Genomic DNA, 15,910 nt, shown 5'->3' with positions numbered 1-15,910 from the left:
CACATAAGCAACATCAACTTAAAGTATAAGCCATCTTTAAATTAGAGTGAGTTAGGGATAATCATACTTAGAAAACTATAAAAGGAGTAAACCTACGAATCTTAAGTCAAAGAAGGATAAGGCCCATATAGATACTATAAATAGTCATTGTTCACGAGATATGTTAATGATATCATTATTGCATCATTCTCTCTGCAACATTTTTCTAACTTTAGTCAGAGTATCTTTGCAAACACACCTGTTGGGACATCTGGACCATATCGAGAAATGATACCCAACGTAACAGCGTGAAAGGTTCTTGTGCAAGAAGAAAGACAAACACATGTGACTATTGTGACAACTCAGTCTAACAAGAAGATTTGTGTACTTTTAAGTATATCTCGGCCAAACAATAATTTTGATATATATATATATATATATATAATCAATATAATTCTTATCATCAATTGTTAAATTTAAACTATTGTCTGCTTAGAAGTCCAATATTATATGGTAATTTATTGCAACTGCACTAGTGTGAGTGAGATTGGGTGTCCAGGGTTCTACAAAAGGGAGGACTTTGAGCCTCTCACAATAAAACCGCCCAATATAACACAGAAAGTAGACAGAAGGAGTTATGAGATTATTTTGTATCTATATTTTTGAGTAATCCCACATCAAGGAGATTGTTGAGTGCAAACGAGAAACTGTGATATAAAACACGAGTTTTATTTATGAAAGTCCATGCAGCCGTGTGACGAGCACAGAGCGAATTATTCTTTCGCCTTTTACTAAAGAATACCGTGGGCTCATCACAGCAAGCGGCATACGCTAATTTTTGTGAAGGGTTGCCTTATGGTGACCCTGTAATTGACTCTCAAATTCTTGAAACAATTGTGTCAACTATATATTGATATTTTGTGTACACTTCGTTCATGAAGCACATTTCACTGTTGATGTGATGAGTGTCAATTAAAGGATGGATTAACTTAGTTGAAAGCAAAGAATGATTTGTTTGATTTGAGAGAAAGTAGATGACAGAAGCATTTTATCATAATCCATAATATTACATTAACCTTTTGGAAAAAAATTAATTCACTGTTACATTACAGTCCATACCATTTTAGTTCATTTTGATTCGATGGAGAGTTTAGGTATATATAGGTGTTTGGATTTAATGAAAGAGGTAACATTACAACTCAACACAAACAAAATCTAACTCATAGTTTAAGCCATTATACATGAGTTTCTTAATGTTGGGATGTGCAGATTGTATCTTTAAGGTTAAGCATCAGAATATTATTAGGCTAAATATCTATAATCTTAGCATGCAAATCAAGTAGTGTTACTCTCGTATACAAAAGCAGCAAGAGATACTATTTTCTATTTCGACACCCATTGGTAAAACATCCTTTTCATTGAGTTACTAAATGATGTGGTAAGAAAATTCTTTTTCATGAACCCATTGGACGAAACAACGACAGATAAATTATGAGATGACCAACTTTTTTTTGACTTTTAAATTTGTTTCCTCTTCGTAACCTATCCCTAATTTATCATGAGATTTTCTTGAATTTCTTATAACAAAATTCAAAGATTTCTCACTTATATTTGATTGGGATAGAAGCTTCCTAATTGCAGATTTTTATAAACAAGATAATTTTCTATATATGTAGTTTTTGTACTTTTTTTTGCCTTTGAGACTTTCTTTTGTAAAGAGCAAAAATCTCTTTTAAGTCTTTATATTTCCATCTTCTGAGTGTCAATACTCTGTTTCAAATTGTTGTTCTCATTACGTTTGGTTTTCAGACTTAAGACTCGCACACACACATAACATTTCTTTAAAGGTTTAAATAAATCATTAATTTTAATTTTCGTAAATTTTGTTCATTTTTGTCCTATTTTTTTAAATATTTAATAAGGTTCTACCTTTTTTTAAATTGGGATCAATTTTGTCTTTTTTTTAGATGTCGTTTAAATTGTTAATAGAAGGTGAACAATAACTACCACATGTCACTTTGTGAGTTATTTTTATTTTATTTTATTAATTTTAAAAAAATTGTCCACGTGTCAAGTTATCATTGTGATAGTGTCACGTGTCAGTGTCATTGTCATGTGTCAAGTTAGTATCATTGTCATATGTTAGTGTCTTGTGACTTATATTTAATTTAGTCACAATTTTCGTTAATTTTGTTCAATTTAGTCTTAATTTTCGTTATTTTTGTTCAATTCAGTCCTAATTTTGTCTCTCTCCAAATTGACCAAATTTAATTTTTATATACTGATTTGGAGGTTATTTTGGAGTGATTAGGAAGTGAAGTTTATGAAAGTTTGTGACTGAATTAACTAGTGTAACATATTAAAAATAAGTTTTAATAGGTAAAAAGTTAGATTACCAAATTGTCCTTGATGTTAAAAGTAATATAAAATGATATATAAATTTTTAAAATTTTTTAAAATTTTATGGAATGAATGAAATTATAAAAAAGGGAGTTGGAATCGTTCCAAGCATAATGACAATCATTCCATAGTTGGTGGTACAACATATAAGCGTGAGTGTAAGTCCCACATTGATCAGAAATGAGAAAGTAGGACACTATATAAGAATGAAGACCCGGTTGAGAGTGGTGTCAATATCTTATGTGGTTGGACTCAGGTCTCATTGGTGTTTGTTCTCCCCAATGATACCATCTTTATAAGAATGTGACGAGGATCATTTAGATAATAAATTTGTTACTGCTAAAAACAAATTTTATATTTTTGGAGTATGGATTTGAACCTGCACGAAAATTAGCAGCAAATAGTTCATGGCTCTCGAATGCCACTGCTAAAACTATAAAATACTGCAAAAGTATTTAGCTCATTGCATGAAATGCTACAAAATATAGAACTTCCTCTATCATTCCTCTATCTGCCAAAATGATATGACCAAAATCTTCTGTAAATTGGTAAACTAACAACCATTGAACTAAGAGACTTAAAATTGAAACATATTTACTGCAACTAACTGCTGAAGCAGTGTTAGTGAGATTGGGTCCCCAGGGTTCTACAAAGGTAGGACTTTGAGTTTCTCACAATAAAATCACTCAATATAATACACAAGTTTGGACGGAAGGAGTTCAGTGGTTTTGTATCTATGTTTCTTTCTTATTAAGCCCACATCGAGGGATCTGTTGAGTGGAAATAAGCAATTGTGATATAAATCATGTGAGTTCTAAGACTGTTGAATCATGGAGTCGTGTGATGAGCACAAAGCGAATTATTCTTTCGCCTTTTACTAAAGAATACCGTGGGCTTGTCACAATAAGCGGCATATGCCACTTTTTGAAAGGGTTCTCTTTGGAGTACCCTGCAATGATGAAATTTACAAAATTTGGTAAATAATAGATTTTTAGAAAGTTGTTCTAATTATTTCTAGATATGTTTTGGATTTGATGATAAGACTATTTTCATTTGTTTTGACACTTTCGCTAATAGATGGATATTATTTAGTTTATGCAATCCTCTTACAATTTTTTAGGGATGCAATACTTCTAGAACTTTTTGTGTGATGAGTATTTTAAAGTATTTTTTTGAACATTGTAAGAGAAAGAAAACAGAGAGAGATAGAAACACAGAGGCAAAATATGTATTATTATCTCATTATATAATATAATACGAAGAGCAAAAATATATAGAGGCAGACAAAAACTGAACCCAGTTATTTTGTTATGTTATCAAACATCACACAGTTTTTTATGAATGAATTTATTGTTCATGATTCTCCTTCTCATGCAGTTGAAGTAAAATGCTTTATATGCATTGAGACTAATTTTATTCTAAATTATGACAAGTGTCAATTCATGGTAGACCATTGTATAGTCTTAAGTTTCATTCTTGTTGGATTGGTCCTTATTTTATTTAGGGTTAAATATGTTTTTGGTCCCTCAAGTTTTAGTGAATTTTGGAATTAGTCCCTCATCAAAACTTTATACCAATTTAGTCCTTCATCTTTCAAAATGAGTGAATTTAGTCCTTTTAACCAAATTTTGTTAAGTTTATCTGACGTTTCAAGCACATTTCATGATAGTATTTAAGTTAACATTGAAGCAAAAATGGGTCAAACAGTGTAAATAATTTAAATACTATCATGAAATGCGCTTGAAACGTCAGATAAACTTAACAAAATTTGGTTAAAAGGACTAGATTCATGCATTTCGAAAGATGAAGGACTAAATTGGTCAAAAGTTTTGATGAGGGACTAATTCCAAATTTCGCTGAAACTTGAGGGACCAAAAACATATTTAACCCTTTTATTTATCTTTAAGTTGTTATATAATTTTTTTTAAGTGAAGCCACCAATAAGACCTTTAAAGTAGTCTCAAGTTGTTTCATGAGTCTTGCATTATTAGAGGAGACGATGGAGATTAGTTATTGAGCTTAGTGTATTTTCTTGTGATGAAATTTATCCACCTTTAAGAGAGTGCTTATTTTTTCATTTTACTATATTTTATTAATCTATAAGTTGTTTATTTTTATTTAAATAGGGACATGAGAAGTACAGTTTTAGGATTTTAAAGATTATTTAAAGTTTTAGGATGTGTATAAGTGGTTAGCATTTTCATAATTCTTTGGTTTCATGACTTATGTTGATGGTATTCATTACATTTTAATGAATAAGTTGGTTCTGAGAATTATTTTGTTGAATCTTATGCAATATAATTGTCTTTGGTGAGATTTAAGCTTTATTGTTGAATGAATCATTTTATGTCAATCAACTTTATTTTGGTGTGATTTCAATGATGTTACTTATTTGTGTGTTTTGAGTGAATATACACAAGCTTAAACATTTGGAGATTATATCATATTTAATTCATGTCTTAACAAACTCTCTTGTTTGCTAAATTGTGGAGAATATTATTAACCTTATTTATTCTTTAATTCCTTGAATTTTGTATTTTGTTTAAAAACAAAATAGGCTAAAATTAAAGTATGGGTGAGTTGGTTTTACTAAAAAAATGATTTTTCAAAATTTCAAGAATTCACCGCAAAGATTTTTATGAATCTAATTGACAAATTTAGAATGAGGTGTAGTGTTAATAACTAAATCAAACATAAAAATAAAAGCAAGAAAACACAAAAGACATAAGATTTTTATACCGATTCGATTGAACAAGAATTTACATTCAATTATTCAACAACTTGAACTAGAATTCCAGTAAGATTATCAAGATTCAGATTACAAGTTCACCTTAATAAACTATTCTCTATACACACACAAAATTAATGAAATACCCTTCAAGAATTAAACAAAATATGGTGATGTCATACACAATCACCTTAACATTCACCACAAAGGTGAAATATATGAAAATCACTACAAGTACAAGAAAAAGAAAAAGAACCTATTGCATGATCATCTCATTCGTGAACCTTGAACAATCTTTCTTTCAAAACAAATGAAAAATGTAAAAGCATTTTCAAAAAGACTTTTAAATCATAAAAGAGCTTTCTGATTTGAAAGATATTTTAATTTAGGGAGAGTAGAACTTTCCTTTTACATAATTTTTTTAGATAATTGCTTGATATAATTGGTTATTTATAAGTATCCAATACTATATACAATTGGGAACTAACAAAAGGCAAGATTTTCAATTGAATAATATATCTGACCTACTTCTCAATTCAAATTTTTATCTATAAAAGGTAAAAACGCTGATGTGTCAATCTCTCAGCATTTTGAAGTCTGAAAAAAAAATGGAAAAGAAATTGAAAACCGAAAGTTTTAATTAAAACTTCTTTCTCTCTCTTCCTCAGTCTTCTCACCTTCCTCCTCCTCAATTCTTTCTCTCTCTTTCTCATTCTCTATGCGACCGCTTTCTTTCTTCTTTCTCTCTCTTTCTCATTCTCTCTGGCACCGCCTTCTAACTTCTTTCTCTCTGGCACCGCCTTCTCACTTCTTTCTCTCTCTTTCTCTGTCTCTGTTTCTCCGCGTTCATCGCATTCATCATGGTTTCTCTGCCTTTCTTAGCTTCTTCTCTAACATCTTCTTCTGTTCATCTTCTTTTTTTCATCGAGTTGTTTTTAAATCGCAAAAAAACAACTATGGAGATGGTTTATATTTTTTTCTGAGATTTGTTCTGTTCATCTTCTTCTGTTCATCATTTATTTTTTCTTTACAGGCTTCAACTGACGCTTACAAAGACATGCATCTGAGATTTGCCGTTCATCTGTCCATTTTTTTGTGGATATCTATTTTTCTTCTTATATTTGTCAGATCTAACTTTTTCATGCGTTTTTTTACAGGTTTAAACCCAGAAGTCATATTTATTTTGATTTTTCTCAAGCAAGCATCTCATTTTCTTCTTATATTTTGTCAGATCTAACTTTTTCATGCGTTTTTTTTACAGGTAAGAACCCAGAAGTCGATTTTATTTTGAGTTTCTCAAGCGAACAACTAATTTTCTTCTTATATTTTGTCAGATCTAACTTTTTTCATGCGCTTTTTTATAGATAAGAACACAAAAGTCGATTTTATTTTGAGTTTTCTAAAGCGAACAACTCATTTTCTTCTTATTTTTTGTCAGATCTATCTTTTTCATGCGTTTTTTTACAGGTTTAAACCCAAAAGTCGTTTTTATTTTGAGTTTTCTCAAGCGAACATCTATTTTTCTTCTTATATTTTGTCAGATCTAACTTTTTTATGCGTTTTTTTACAGGTTTAAACCCAGAAGTCGATTTTATTTTGAGTTTTCTCAACCAAACAACTCATTTTATTCTTATATTTTGTCAGATCTAACTATTTGTTTCGTTTTTGTACAGAACTAATATGGTTCACTGCGACATATGGTTTTATTACGCAGATTTCGTTTTCATTTTGACCTTTCTGAAGTGAACAACTCATATTCTTCTTTTATTTTCTCAGATCTAACTATTTTTTTTCGATGATGGTATTTTCTAGGATTGCTACATGTCTAATATGGTTCACTGCGACAAATTTAACATCAGGTTTATAAAAAAAATTTATCTAACTATTTTTGGCGTTTATGTACTTTGATCTAACTGTTTCTTATATTTTTCTTCTGTTTACATGCTTCAAATCAAGATTTCAAACTAATTCAAGAGTCTTTTTCGCTGTACAACTTAACTGGTAAGTAATTTGTATCAAAATCTACCTTTTTATTTACCAATTTATCTGTATTTTTCCACCTTTTACAAGCAACCCGTTCATCTTCTTCATTTTTCTACCTTCAACTCTCTTGGTGTCATTTTTTTTTCGTTCATGGTATTTTTTTAATAATGCATTCTATCAGCAGATCTCTTTATTGTTACCCGATTTACGTTTTTATTTGGACATTTTTCAAAGAGTTCATCATACACTATATTTTTTCAAAGTTCTACACCAAAAAGAGTTAATCTAACTATTTTTTTCCGTTTATCTACCTTTATCTAACTGTTTTTCTTCTGGATACAGGCTTCAAATCAAGATTTCAAAGTCATGCACGAGTCTTTTTCGCTGTACAACTTAACTGGTAAGTAATTTGTATCAAAATACCTTTTTCTTTACCAATTTATCTGTATTTTTCCACCTTTTATAAGCAAACCCTTCATCTTCTTCATTTTTCCACCTTAAACTCTATTTGTGTCATTTTTTTTCGTTAATGGTATTTTTTAATAATGCACTGTATCACCAAATCTCTTTATTTTTACCCAATTTTTGTTTTTATTCGGACATTTTTCAAAGAGTTCTTCACTGCTTTCCAATCACCGTTTACTCCATCAAAACCATTTCGTTTACAAAACGTTTTGTATTCCAACCCCTTCAAATATTGCTTCGAATTTTTTCCAAATCAACCTGTCAATCAGTATTCAAACGCATTAAATTTCACACTGCTCGAGATAATGATGAATAAACTGCTCCATCATCTGCCATTGCTCCATCATCTACCACACGTTATAATTATTAAACTTTACTCTATTCCAATATTAAATACCCCTTCCTGAAAAAAATCAACATTAGTAAATTACATTAAATAATTCTTCTTATACTTTTACGACGCTTCATAATTCTTTTTTTTAACATATTATTTTTTAATTCGTATTTATTAACCTGTACTTTTACCAGTTCAGACTGTCCAGTATGTACGGATACTTCCAACAGCTATGATTTCTCCTATTCTTTATATATATATATATATATATATATATATATATATTCCCTATGTTTACCAATTCAAAGTCAGACATCTGATTTTTCTACTGTTACCCATTTTCTTCTCTTACAATTTTACTTCATCACCAACCTATTTTCCTGCAATGGAATCCATGCCCACACCACAATCCATACTTTTTTCAGAAATGGTTGGCAGATTCATTTCTATGTTTTTGAAAGACCAGGTATATTTTTTGATTCAAACTCATTTATTTTTGTTATTTATATTTATTTATTTCTTTATTCTTAACTTGCTAATCTTTTAAGGACTTTGGACACGTCGACCGAGTGTTCATAATACGTTGTTGGAAGGACCTTGCTACTAAATGGATTGTTGTTGATTACCAAAGTAATGTTCACCATGTTACTTACAACATGGATATTCACACTCCAATGATTACCCAAGGCTGGAACCAACTAAGATCTTTCTATGGAGATCATCAACTCTCTGCAGAGGATCACCCTGAATTGTTTTTTGAAGTTGAAAGTGAAAGAATAAGCAGAGATATCAAAGTTCTTTATCCATTTTTTTGATATTAAAGTTGAAAATTTTGTATGTAATTTTGTTTGAACTTCTTATATATATCAATATATAAGAAGATTTCAATTGGACTCTTATTTTGTATGCAGTTATTATATATCTCAATATAAAAGTTATATTTTATTTTCTTTTATTATATGTATTTTCCTTTTTTTATTAGATTTTGTTCGACTTCATTTTAGTCAATATAAATTATTTTTAATTAGAAATTGAATTAATTAACATTAATTACCATTCCATATAAATTGGAAATTTAAAAGTCAGTGAAATACAATAACTATTACTTATTAATTATTATTATTATTAAAATAATATAAGTTATAAAATAATTAAAATATTTTTCACCATTTTCATACTCAGAAGAATTTAAGATCAATTTTTATGGAAAAATAAATTTAAAATGACCGTTTAAAAAAAGTTGTTCGAATTATCTTCAAATCAACGTGTCAATCAGTATTCAAATGCATTAAATTTTGCACTGCTCAAGATAATGATGACAACGTGTCAATCAGTATTCAAATGCATTAAATTTTGCACTGCTCGAGATAATGATGATTAAACTGCTATATCATCTGCTACACGTTTTAATTATTAAATGTTTTCATATTCCAATATTAAATACTAAATCGTCAACCAAGGACCGTTTCATTTTTTTAAATTTCTCTTCATTATGGTTTTCACTTCTCAAGATAAAATTAATTGCATTGTCCAGAGTTATCAACACTTCTCAAGACGATAATCATGATTGCTCTACGTAATATTATTATCACTAACACGCTTTGATTACCGATACCTCTCTTCACACTCAAAGAACGCTGCTACGTCTACAATTTACAACTTATCTTCTTTCAAGGATACTCATATGGGTTCATATGTGTAGATCAGGTTTCAGACATGTATTGGAATATACAACATTCATTTATTATAGTAAGAGAGTGTCATGTCCCAAAAAAATATAATTGGTGGTCTTCATAATTAATGTTTTGGAGCAGTAAGTATCATAAGATGACATTTTAGGAACCTTTACAAAGTTTTTTAGAGAAAGTAACTATTGTTTTTAAAATAAATTAAACTAAAAATGGTAATACAATAAATTAATTAGGATTTGGTGTGGAATTTACAAAATATTACACGATATTTACTGAAATGTTTCGTAGTTTTGAGAGTGAATACTTTCAAATATAAATTTCATGTTATTTGATACAATAATATTTACTGTTTAAGAATTATAATAGTGAAGTAAATGGAAATCATAAGTTACAATTTATTTTTAAAATAAATGCAAATCGAGGTAAAATCTAAATTTTCTAAATTTTTCAACAAACAAAATTGAAATAAAGCTCATGCTTCAATAAATATTTATTAAAGTTTAATAAGTTAAATCCATGAATGAAATATATTTGTTTGCTTCCTCATTCCAGTCCCACGTCTTAAAAATTTCAGAGTACAAAAAATATTTATAATTTAAAATTAAAAGAATACATAATGATAACTATCAAATATTTTTATATAAATATTAATAGTTTCTCCTTTTTTATAGACAAAATTAGTTATTTTTTTAATTTTTGTTTTAAAAATAATATTACATATTACACTTTTTTGAATCTGATTAATTAATAATTTCTTATTAATAAAAAATGCAAACAAAATTATTTACTTTAAATACATTTATTTACCAAATTAAAAATTAAAACTTTTTTTTACTTGGCTTGCTAGATATGCTTTTAATACTTTTCAAAAAATACTTTTCATCTTCCAGAAATTAAAAGATGTTTAGGAGAATAAAAACAACTCTTCAGTTTGTCTCTTCCAACACATTTTTATAATCAATTTAAATTAGCATTAATTATGAAGAAACCAACAACTTTTTTAGTGTCTCAATACAATGTTATATTTGAATTTATTGTATTACAATTTTAAATGGAAAATATTTTAAAAAATCTACATACCTTATTGAAAAACTTTTATACGGGGTCCAAAAATCTTCTCACATTCCCATAGAGTAAAAGTCATTTTGAATAACCAAAATCTCTAATAGTATATAATCTAATATATAATTATATACAATTGCAAAGCTAACAATATTGTTTTGAGTTCTAATGGCATTGTCCCAAAATATACATATTGGTGGTCTTCATAATTAATATTTTGAAGTAAATATGATAAAATAACAACCAAAGTTTCTTGGAGATGGTAGCTAATTTTTATAAAATAAATCTAATTAAAGAACGTAATATAATAAATTAATTAGGATTTTGTGTGAAATTAACGAATATTACATGACTGAAATGTTTTGTAGAATCGAGAGTGAATACTTTAAAATATAATATTAAATCTTATTTGATAAAATAATATTTACTATTTCAGAATTTTTATAGTGAAGTAAATGCAAATCATAAACTACATTTTATTTTTATAATAAATACAAATTATAAAGGCATAATCCAAGTTTTTAAATTTTTGAACAAACAAAATTAAAATAAAGTTCTGACTCCATGAATTTGTCTCATTAATGATAACATAGACTTTTAAAAAGTTCAAAGTAGAAGAAAGATTTATAACTAACAAATATTTTTTATATAAGTATTAATATTTTCTCCTCTTCTACAGAAAAATTATGTATTTTATTAATTTATTTTAAAAATAGTCATTACATATTACACTTTTCTTAAAATCTGATCAGTTAATAGTTTCTTTAAATTAGTTACCTTAAATATATTTAATTACCAAATTAAAAATTAAAACTTTGTTTTTTTTACCTAGCTTACTGAAAGATATATTTATATTTTTCAAAATCTACTTTTCATCTTCCAAAAATATAAAGATGTTAAGAATTAAAACAATTTTTCAGTTTTTTCCAACACTACTTCCAAGATATATTTTTTCAACCTCTTAAAGAACTTTTCAGTTTCTTCCAACCTACTTCCAAGATATATTTTTAGGGCTTCTCAAAGATGAATGTCTTTGTCATTAAATAACATTAAATATTAGAAACCAACAACTTTTTGTGTTTCTCATTGCAATGTTATATATGAATTTATTGTATTAAAATTTTAAATGGAAAATATTTTAAAAATCCACCTACCTTTTTAAGAGAGCTTTATACAGTTTTCAAAAATCTTCTTAAATTTTAACGTAGCTTATTGAATAAACTTTATAAATCAACACTTACGTCTTTCAATATAAATGTCAAAAATATACAGAATAAATGGAAAACTTTTCATCTTCCAAGAATTTTTCATTTTGAATTATGACTATTTATTATGAACAACAACAATCATGATTTGTGGTACTCAATGAATCATGAAGTATCAATCAAACATATAATTAGAGTTTAAGACATTCACGAAAAATATTATTTATCAATTTTAAGTATATAAAAAATATAAAAATTTTATATCATCATGTTGTTTTTTGAGATGTTATATGCTTCTTTATTTATCGCTAATGATTAATACAAAATGCAAAGTCTTCTTCCATTAATGTGCTTGAAAACCGATTGATCTAATATTACTTATTATGGTTGTATTCTTAACTTTATATCAATTATGGTTTTAAAATATTGCATTGGAAACCAAAATCTTCTTCTATTAAGTGTTTGAAAATTGATTGATCTAATAATACTGATTATGGTTGTATTCTTAACTTTATATCAATTTATGATTAAATTTAAATATTAATTTAAGAAAAAATTTATATTTATGTAGGATTAATGTAATATTATCATTTTATATTTTTATATAATATTACATTATATTGAATTTACATTGGAAACTTTTTTTTTCATTTAATGTCCTTCGAAACTGAACTTTTCTTATAGTTGATTTTTGTAACATCAAGCAGTAAATAATATTAGGTAATATATTCCTTCCGTGTGTTTTTAGAATAAATTTCAAAATTAATTCATTGAAAATAATATCGTTTTTAAGTTGTGAAAAATTAATCATAATACATATAATAATATTAATAAATTTTGGATTCAAATTTGAAATCGTAACGGACAGTAAAAGAAATAGAATGTGATAAAAAAAATTAAATTTAACATTTAAAATGAAAAATATATACAAAAATTTAATTTTTGTAATAAATACTTGAATATTTCTGATAAAAATATATAAATTCAAATATTCAAAAAATTTGATGACCCATAATGATATAATAATATATTATAAAATATAATAATATGTAACAATGTAAATATAAAATATAATAATATTAATATAATTAAAATATAAGGTAAAAATTATAAATTATAAATTTTTTAAACTTTTAAAGATATGGAAATAATTAACTATTTCAATTTCAATATTATTGCAAGATTAAAATTCATATATTGTGAAAATTGGAATTCGAAGTATATACAGTAACATTTTCTCTAAAAGCAATTACCAAACTGAAACTTTAGAATGAAAGTGGTACTATTTGACTAATTAAACAAAAAATATACCAATAAAATTTAAATTTTAACATTAAAAAAAATTGTAAAATAGTGTAGGTTTTTCAATAGATTCTTATAATATCTCTAAATAACTTTCAAATATTTTTAACTTATAAGAAAGGTTCGTATTTTATATATTATCAAAATATGAAAAATGATAAATTAAAAAAATTTAATGGAAATACATTAATATTCACAATTAAAAACAATAAAAGTTAAAAATATGATATAGAAAATAAACAAGTAATATAATATTTAGGAACAAAAGATCTACGGTTCTTAATAATATAATAATATATTAACATATTAGTCCTAATATAATAATAATAGTAAAAATAATTAAAATATAGTGTAAAATAATAAATAAATAATTGTAAAATTTAAATATGAATTTTTAAATATTTTTAAATATTTTTCACATATTTTTTGACATTTTACACAAACTTAAACAATAATTTAAAAAATAATTTTTATAACATAGACATTGGTATATCATTACAAGTTAAAATTATACATTCTTAAAATTTTTAAAGATATAAAAATCACTAATAATGTCGATTTCAATATTTTTTTTTTCTAAATTAGGATATATATTGTCAAATTTGAAATTCAAAATATATAGTAATAAAGTTTGAATTTAAATTCTAAATTTTAAAAGCTATGAAATATGGGAGCAAAGTTAAAATTTGAAATTCAAAATCCAAAAAAATTGTAAAAAAAGGACTCCAATAGAAGAGTCTATCAATGTCTAACCTTTGTATTTTTGCATAGTGTACTATTTATATTTGTCTACATAGTCTACATTTTGTAAGTTTTGATTGTTTACTATTTATATTTTGTTTGCAGTCTAACATTTGTATCTTTAAAGAATCTACTATTTATATTTAGGTGTAATTAGTCGGATAATACTCACTTTTGTTTGGATATGTCAGTTTCATACCCACTTTTACAAAGGTGTCAATTCGGTCCTAACTTTGGAAAATATGTCTCAATCAGGTCCCTTTGAGAAAAAAATATTAACGCCATTAATGGTATCGATATTTAAAATGACTTACAAGAGTGAAAGGAACCTAATTGAGACATTTTTTCAAAAGTTAGGATTCGATTGACACATTTTTAAAAGTGAGTACCAAACTGACACATCTGAAGAGAGTGAGTACTATCTGACTAACTAAACATTACATTTATATGCACGATCTATCATTTGTAGCTTTATATCACTTACTCTTCACATTTTTTGTATCGTCTAATGTTTGTATCTTTATTAAGTCTACTCAACAATTTCTATATCGTCCATCATTTTTATTATTAGAGAAACAACTATTATATTTTTCTACATTTTTTACTCAATATTTCATTCAAAATTAAATTTGATTTCTTAATTTTAATTATCTAAATCTTAATATATTATTTAAAATAATTATATATAATACATTTTATCAAAAATATATATAAATAACTTAAATACATTTTTATTATAAAATCAATTAAAATATTATTATTGAATTTTATAAAATAAAATTGATATTAAATTTAATTATATTTTTATAATTTCAAATTAATTTAATAAATATACTGTAATTTTTAATTTTATTCGATATCCCGTGCGTTGCACGGGTAAAAATACTAGTAATTCATTAATTTGTGTTTTTCGTGTTTACCAGAAATTATTTTAAGGTCCTTTAACGTAATTGATTATTTGCAAAACATGTGAAAATTATATTTTGACTAGGATAATCAACTATTTTTCAACATAACTGATTATTGTGTTTAGAAAAGGTATAAAATCAGCTTTTCAATGCAAATATATGCTTAAGATCATTTTAAAGGTTGATTTATGTTTTACATTTTGAAATATGACTGAAAAATTTGACTTGAGACAGAATTGTTTGTGAAACCATAATTTTAATATGATTAATTAGGTTTAGGCCTTAAAATAAAAGGGAGCTGTGACTTTGTTGGCATGTTCCCTGTACCTTTTTAGAGGACTTATCTCTCTAGAAAATTTTTGGGCAAATTTAAAGATTTAAAAGTTACTTTATTTTTTTTTCTTCTTTGTCTCTCTCTTGTTTTTCTATTCTTCTTTACAATCTTGAATTTTACATTTAATCTTCAAATGAAAGACTCAAGATTAACTATTGATCTTAAGTGCAATTCAGAACTATTCTTAAAGTTTTGATGCAATTGCAATTTTTTCTTTCTTTTTGCAAGTTCTATTTTCCCTAATTTGTTGAAACATGTCTTTTGATATAAGAAAAGGATTGTTTGCTTAATTTAATTCTTCTTTTTGTTCTTAACAAATGATTCATAATTCAATTTTCTTAATTCAAGAATAAGAGATTAGGATTCATACAAGTTGCTTAATTTTTTGTATTTGATTTTCAAGAATTAATTGATATTTAATATGTTAATTCAAATTTGTGAAAATATTTAATATTTGTTATTCTGTTAGCTAACAATTGAATCAAGTAGAGAAGAGCTAGAGATTGGTATGTTTTGTTGACTTATTTTTTCATTTAAATTTCCAATTCTAATTTTTTTTAATTATAAAAACTCACAAACAACTTCTCTTTGTGTTGATGTAAAATTTTTGAATCTGTAATTGAATTATCTGGGAGAGGACTTTAAGTTAATTCAAACTTGTTACATTTTAAATCATTTTGTTTTATTGAGTGTGATCTCCATTAAAGTACAATAATAAAAAATATGCGCCTATTATTTGTTATTTATTTTTTGCTACACAAGATAATTGTGATATTCA

At 26.0% G+C, this 15,910-nt stretch overlaps 1 long non-coding RNA gene and 2 other non-coding genes across 3 annotated transcripts; all 3 read left to right on the top strand.

The window, feature by feature from the left end:
* Window positions 1-727: 727 nt before the first annotated feature.
* On the top strand, window positions 728-844 carry LOC114174758 (U5 spliceosomal RNA). The gene has a single exon (XR_003602721.1). It is a non-coding gene; the product is annotated as a U5 spliceosomal RNA (small nuclear RNA).
* Window positions 845-3,213: 2,369 nt separating this feature from the next.
* Window positions 3,214-3,330, top strand: LOC114174759 (U5 spliceosomal RNA). The gene has a single exon (XR_003602722.2). It is a non-coding gene; the product is annotated as a U5 spliceosomal RNA (small nuclear RNA).
* Window positions 3,331-7,958: 4,628 nt separating this feature from the next.
* Window positions 7,959-8,847, top strand: LOC146888451 (uncharacterized). The gene is made up of 2 exons (XR_014989040.1): window positions 7,959-8,355; window positions 8,438-8,847. It is a non-coding gene; the product is annotated as an uncharacterized LOC146888451 (long non-coding RNA).
* The last annotated feature ends 7,063 nt before the right edge of the window (window positions 8,848-15,910 follow it).

This window comes from Vigna unguiculata, chromosome 2 (assembly GCF_037176805.1).
Source record: "Vigna unguiculata cultivar grain cowpea cultivar isolate G323 ecotype 2 chromosome 2, ASM3717680v1, whole genome shotgun sequence".
Classification (NCBI taxonomy): domain Eukaryota; kingdom Viridiplantae; phylum Streptophyta; class Magnoliopsida; order Fabales; family Fabaceae; genus Vigna; species Vigna unguiculata.
Note: the sequence above shows the minus strand (reverse complement) of the source record. Positions and strands in the feature narration are given on the sequence as shown.